The following is a 7,196-nucleotide window of genomic DNA, read 5'->3' as shown; positions in this document are numbered from 1 at the left end:
CTCCGGAGGCGCCGTCGTCATATGATGCCTCAGAACCTGAGGCTATGGCGTCCTCCAGAAGCAGATCTACCCTGAAAAACACCCACCGTTGTTTCCTCTCCTTTAAAGAAAGGAGGGTGCAGCTAGGGCATTCTGGGGGATCTGTGAGGCCGCCCCTAGCGTGCTGCAAACCCAAACACACGAAACATAAGTAATGTGGGTCCGTAGCCGCCATAGTGAAGCAGCGACACTGAGTTCTTAAAAGAGCATTTCAGGGTGGAAAGGGCGTGCTCATGATGACATCGAGACGTTGACGTTGAGGCCTGAGTCTTCTCTCTTCTCTTCTAGGGTCCATCAGTCCAGTCCTGTCACTGAAGATATTGGGAGGCTGGTTGAGGGAAGCGTCCCCTTATATAGGGACACTTGTACCCCTATTGGCTACAAGTGTGTGCATAATTTTCTCTTAGGCTGTTCTCTGCCTAGGCAGCGGGGTAAACCACTAGAAGCAGAGCTCCCCTATGGGACGGAGATCCACGATATAGAAATGGAACCTGGATAGTACACAAGTTTGGATTTGTTTGCTATTTAGTACTTGGCAGCGTTTGCCTGTCTAGCTAGCGAACATAGAAGTATTTAGTGTAAAATATTTGCAAGATTTGACAATGCCAACAAACAGAAATGTGTTCTGAATAAATAAATGTTCACAATATGTTAAAAAAACAGCTCCTCCCTCGCCAGGGACCAATCATCTCGAAAACTAGTACAAATCAAGAACTGTTTGCACAATTTAGTAAAATTCTATGAAGTTAAATTGATGGTGTATCTGCTAAGCACTGAAAAATTATTAGTGAAACTGATCATATAAAATGCTTAAATAATGTTTAGAGTTGTATTATAATTATCATTGGCTATTTTCTTATGGCGTAATAAAGTGCAGAGTGTATGGTGGTCATTACTGTACAAAGGGCTTCAGAGAAATTAAAAAGCTTTATTGTAGGCTAAACTCCCACCACAAGATCCTCTGGCTGTAACCTTCCAGGCTTTGGGTTGGAAACTTAGAAATGTGTTTTGAACATCACCATCCTTGAGATAGGCCTAGGGCAGGTACTAAATAAGATCTGTATTTCATAAACACATATAGTACTATTTTTTTTGTCAAATATCCCACTGGGCACAAACTGCTTGAATCGAAGTTGTTTCCACTTAATTTCAAAGAAATTACGTTGAAACAACGCTGAATAGACGTTGAGTTGACGTATGTGCCCTGTGGGATGTTTGCTAAATATTATTATAGTCTATGATGCATGATCGAAGTGGGGAATATTTTTGCATTTTGTTTAATTATAGTAATTACACAGTTTAGATATATTACTTTACTATCAACATGTATCACTATTCAGCCATCAACAAACATGTTAGATACATGTATTCTATATAATTGGACAAACTAACAGAACATTCTCTGAAGAGCAGATTTGTTTCCGTTGAACGTCCACTACTATTCCCTTGTTCGCCAGAAGAGTGCGCAAAGGATGAAGTAAAAACCGAACCACTGTGCTTTGCAGCAGCTCATATTGAAACAGTCGGCAATGAAAAACGCCTTTTAAGGGCATAAGATTTACCGTGTTGAGGGAGTTGGGTGTGTTAAACGTATCCACAGACGACTGCTCCGGTCTCGCTCCATTTGTATAGGTTACGTCGCCAGGTGTCTCTTGCACAAATCTGTAGACTAAAGCTTATTCCCCAGATAAAAATGACATTACAGCATTGTATTTGATATTCATCTATATTAGGGACAAGTTATATCAAGTTCAGGGACCATTTATATCTTAATATAAATGTTAAAGATGATGATATAACTTGATTTCTCAATTACCGTATATAAATGCTCTCTGTTTATTCTGCTCATTTTAATGTGTGTACATTTGATGGGTGTGTTGAAAAGGTCATGGTTGGTGCCAAAGCTGTAGGCCTAAACTGGAGGATGCAAAATGCTATCTCACACAGACTCATAACCTTGCACTATTATTATAGAATGAGAAACACAAAGAGCTTCCGTTTTGGTGGGCCATCACATACAGTAGGACTGAGACACTAAAGGACATAGAAGTAGTAGTGATTCTTTTCCAGGGGTTGATGGTGTGTGTAGGCTGTTCTCCTACTCCTAGATATTCTGTGTTATTGCAGCAAGTCTGACTATTGCTACTATATTGGAATACAATGGAAACAGCAACTGACATAGATAATGACAGATGCCCATTGAAATTGAAAGTGCACAGAAGCATGTGAAGAAGTCAGCTAGGATGAAAGTGAAGATACAGTTCAGTCATCACCTAATACTGTAAGTCTGAAGGGAACTTCTTGTTCTCTGATATCAATATTTTATTTTTATACACCGTGTCTCTGTTGGGGCATCTGAAACCGAGCATTACTCCAGAATAAGATTGATGATTATCTTTCAGTTGTGCAGTGTAGGTCATACCAAGGGCATGATTAGGCAGTGAATGTGTCATTCCATCCATGTTAAAGCAAGTTCTTGATGTGCTTGGATGCCATTACGTTCAGATTGTCATGATAAACAAGGCCAAGGTTTCACAGTGAAATTACCATCCTCTCTCTCCATCTGGCTCCTGGGAAATTCATGCAGGTAGAGACAAAGGCCGAATGAAAAACAAGTTTTCTCTGAAACTGAGTGCACGTGTAGATGTTCCAGTAAAGTTTATTGACATGATAGGTATCTCTGCAGTCACTCATTTGTTCCTCACTGCTGCTTCGTCTATCTGCAAGTTGAGACTTGAGGTTTTTCTCTCCCCTCTCGACAGTTCTTCTTTCCTCTTCCCTTGCCTGCCCCCTTCTACTCACAGCCTTATATGGTAAAATATTTACTGTTGACTGACAGCACAGGAAATGTATCACTTAAACATCTGCAAACACAAGAACATACAGGTATCTGCCAAAGTAATGGAAACACTTGAATAAATGAGGGATACAAAGTATATTGAAAGCAGGTGCTTCCACACAAGTATGATTCCTGAGTTAATTAAGCAATTAACATCCCATCATGCTTAGGGTCATGTATAAAATATTGGGCAGGCCATTATTTTGGCCATTATTCTGGCTACCGTGGCTATGCCCCCATCTACAGTGCATATGAGTGGGCACTGAATGATTTGATGAGCATGGAAACGATGGAAACGATATGCCATGGCCGTTTCAGTCACTAGATCTCAACCCAATTGAAAACTTATGGGAGATTCTGGAGCGGTGCTTGAGACAGCATTTTTCACCACCATCAACAAAACAATGATGGAATTTCTCTTAGAAGAATGCTGTCGCATCCCTCCAATAGAGTTCCAGACAGTTGTCGAATCTATGCCAAGGTGTATTGAAGCTGTTCTGCCTCGTGGTAGCCCAATTCCCTATTAAGAAACTTTATGATGGTATTTCCTTTATTTTGGCAGTTACCTGTACATTATAATAATAGTATCACTCACTATTTTTGTTGGGGTAAAACATTTCTGAAACCTCTGTGCTCTTGTTTGGAGTTCATAGCATGGGTTACAGACTAATCACCCTAGGGCACTGTTAATTATTGAACATACTGTATAATATCACTATCAAACACACAATCAAGTTGAAGAACATATGTGCACACAACCACCTTGAATCGCCAAAGCCTGGGGACATTGGTGTACATATGCAATTCATAAGACTTTGAATCACAGGTAACTTATTTTAAAGCATTGGATATTTATCGTATCAAGTGTATAACCTGCTTAGACACTCAGATTGTTCTTCAGGTTGTTGTCAGTAACTGACCCAAAAATTATTTTGGTTTGTATACCTTTGTAATACATATCAGTCATCTGAGAATAAAGTGCATAGTTTGTCACTCTATTGTTGAAAAAAAAGGACATTCTTAACTAACGTTAACATAATTGCTAACTAACATTAGTGCAATGACTGGAAGTCTATGGTAACTGCTAGCATGCTAGTAGATGCCATAGGCTTCTGGGCATTATGCTAATGCTAATTAGCATTGGGTCACAAAACTACCTCTAACTTCCTTCATACTGGATGCAGACATAACAATGGTCTCCATGGATTCATCTGACTCTAGGGAAGTAGATAAAGGGCTTCGTTGCCAAAATCCCGAAGTATCCCTTTAAGCTGCTGTGCTGGCACAGACCACTTCCTCATTCTGTTTTATGTTTGTGTAGTTTATTTGGCTCGTGTGTTTTAAAATGTCCTGGGTTGACCTTGAATGTTACTGACAAATTAATCCAACTTGTAAATGCCAAACTCCCCAATGCAGGAAAAAAGTATTAAAAGAAAACTCACAGAACATTTTAAATGTAATTTCTAATGCAACATCAGTCTATGCAATTAGCTGTATATCAAGCTATAGCCAGGTATAATTATATTTTTCCAATGGTCAATAATATTGAAGTGTTGCCTCTGAAAAAGCCAGACGATAGATAATGTTCTAAATAGTTAACATGTTGACCCATTGGTGATTGACAGTGTTATTACATAGGCTGGTATTGGGGTTATTACACATCAAATCGTATTTGCCGAATGGGTTATTTAAAAGCCAATTAAAAGGCACTCACAGACCCCAGTCATGCTATATAAGGAGATGACCTTTCTTTATAACCTCTGTCTACCGACCATGTTTCATATCTTATTAGTCTGTTTGCAACTTGAACAGGATCAATAAATGAATAACTATTTTACCAGGGTTATTCATCCATGGAGTTGAATATTAATTTAATTAAATAGTGACTCCAGGAAGAAAGATAAGCTGGACATATTGGCGAGTGAGTATGAGAGGGAGACAAAACAAAGAGAGAATATTTATTGCCTCAGGTGTATGATCTACAGTGGGGCAAAAAAGTATTTATTCAGCCACCAATTGTGCAAGTTCTCCCACTTAAAAAGATGAGAGAGGCCTGTAATTTTCATCATAGGTACACTTCAACTATGACAGACAAAATGAGAAAAAAAATCCAGAAAATCACATTTTAGGATTTTTAATGAATTTATTTGCAAATTATGGTGGAAAATAAGTATTTGGTCACCTACAAACAAGCAAGATTTCTGGCTCTCACAGAACTTCTTTAAGAGGCTCCTCTGTCCTCCACTCGTTACCTGTATTAATGGCACCTGTTTGAACTTATCAGTATAAAAGACACCTGGTATTGGATAGAAAACACTCTAAACACTCTAGCTGACCACAACTCCATTTAGTTGCTTCCAGCCTACAGACAGAGACTAAAACAAGAAGCTCCCGTGCTCAGGTCTGTTCAACGCTGGTCCGACCAATCTGATTCCATGCTTCAAGACTGCTTCGATCACGTGGATTGGGACATGTTCCGCATTGCGTCCAACAACAACATTGACGAATACACTGATTCGGTGAGCGAGTTCATTAGAAAGTGCATTGACGATGTTATACCCACAGGAATTATTAAAACATTACCAAACCAGAAACTGTGGATTTATGGCAGCATTCGCGCAAAACTGAAAGCGGGAACCACTGCTTTTAACCAGGGCCAGGTGACCAGAAACATAACCGAATACAAACAGTGTAGCTATTCCCTCCGCAAGGCAATCAAACAAGCTAAGCGTCAGTATAGAGACAAAGTAGAGTCGCAATTCAACGGCTCAGACACAAGAGGTATGTCTCAGGGTCTACAGTCAATCACGGATTACAAAAAGAAAACCAGTCCCGTCGCGGACCAGGATGTCTTGCTCCCAGACTAAATTTTTTTTAAATCTCGCTTTGAGGACAATACAGTGCCACTGACACCGCCCGTTACCAAAACCTGCGGACTCTCCTTCACTGCAGCCGAAGTGAGTAAAACGTTTAAACGTGTTAACCCTTGCAAGGCTGCAGGCACAGACGGCATCCCCAGCCACGTCCTCAGAGCATGCGCAGACCAGCTGGCTGGTGTGTTTACGGACATATGCAATCAATCCTTATCCCATTCTGCTGTTCCCACATGCTTCAAGAGGGCCACCATTGTTCCTGTTCCCAAGAAAGCTAAGGTAGCTGAGCTAAACAACTACCGCCCCGCCCCGTAGCACTCACTTCCGTCATCATGAAGTGCTTTGAGAGACTAGTCAAGGACCATATCACCTCCACCCTACCTGACACCCTAGACCCACTCCAATTTGCTTACCGCCCCAATAGGTCCACAGACAACGCATTCGCAACCACACTGCACCCATCTGGACAAGAGGAATACCTTTGTGAGAATGCTGTTCATCGACTACAGCTCAGCATTTAGCACCATAGTACCCTCCAAACTCATCATCAAGCTCGAGACCCCGGGTCTCAACTCCGCCCTGTGCAACTGGGTACTGGACTTCCTGACGGGCCGCCCCCAGGTGGTGAGGGTAGGTAACAACATCTCCACCCCGCTGATCCTCAACACTGGGGCCCCACAAGGGTGCATTCTGTGCCCTCTCCTGTACTCCCTGTTCACCCACGACTGCGTGGCCATGCACACCTCCAACTCAATCATCAAGTTTGCGGACGACACTACAGTGGTAGGCTTGATTACCAACAACAACGAGACGGCCTACAGGGAGGAGGTGAGGGCCCTCGGAGTGTGGTGTCAGGAAAATAACCTCACACTCAACGTCAACAAAACAAAGGAGATGATTGTGGACTTCAGGAAACAGCAGAGGGAGCACCCGCCTATCCACCGACGGGACAGTAGTGGAGAGGGTAGTAAGTTTTAAGTTCCTCGGCGTACACATCACGGACGAACTGAATTGGTCCACCCGCACAGACAGCGTTGTGAAGAAGGCGCAGCAGCGCAGGAGGCTGAGGTTGAAATTCACCAAAAGCACTCACAAACTTCGACAGATGCACAATCGAGAGCATCCTGTCGGGTTGTATCACCGCCTGGTATGGCAACTGCTCCGCCCACAACCGTAAGGCTCTCCAGAGGGTAGTGAGGTCTGCACAACGCATCACCGGGGGCAAACTACCTGCCCTCCAGGACACCTACACCCCCCGATGTCGCAGGATGGCCATAAAGATCACCCCGCTATCATCCAGAAGGCGAGGTCAGTACAGGTGCATCAAAGCAGGGACCGAGAGACTGAAAAACAGCTTCTATCTCAAGGCCATCAGACTGTTAAACAGCCACCACTAACATTGAGTGGCTGCTGCCAACATACTGACTCAACTCCAGCCACTTTAA

The sequence above is a fragment of the Oncorhynchus tshawytscha genome, linkage group LG19 (genome assembly GCF_018296145.1).
Source record: "Oncorhynchus tshawytscha isolate Ot180627B linkage group LG19, Otsh_v2.0, whole genome shotgun sequence".
Lineage (NCBI taxonomy): Eukaryota > Metazoa > Chordata > Actinopteri > Salmoniformes > Salmonidae > Oncorhynchus > Oncorhynchus tshawytscha.
Note: the sequence above shows the minus strand (reverse complement) of the source record.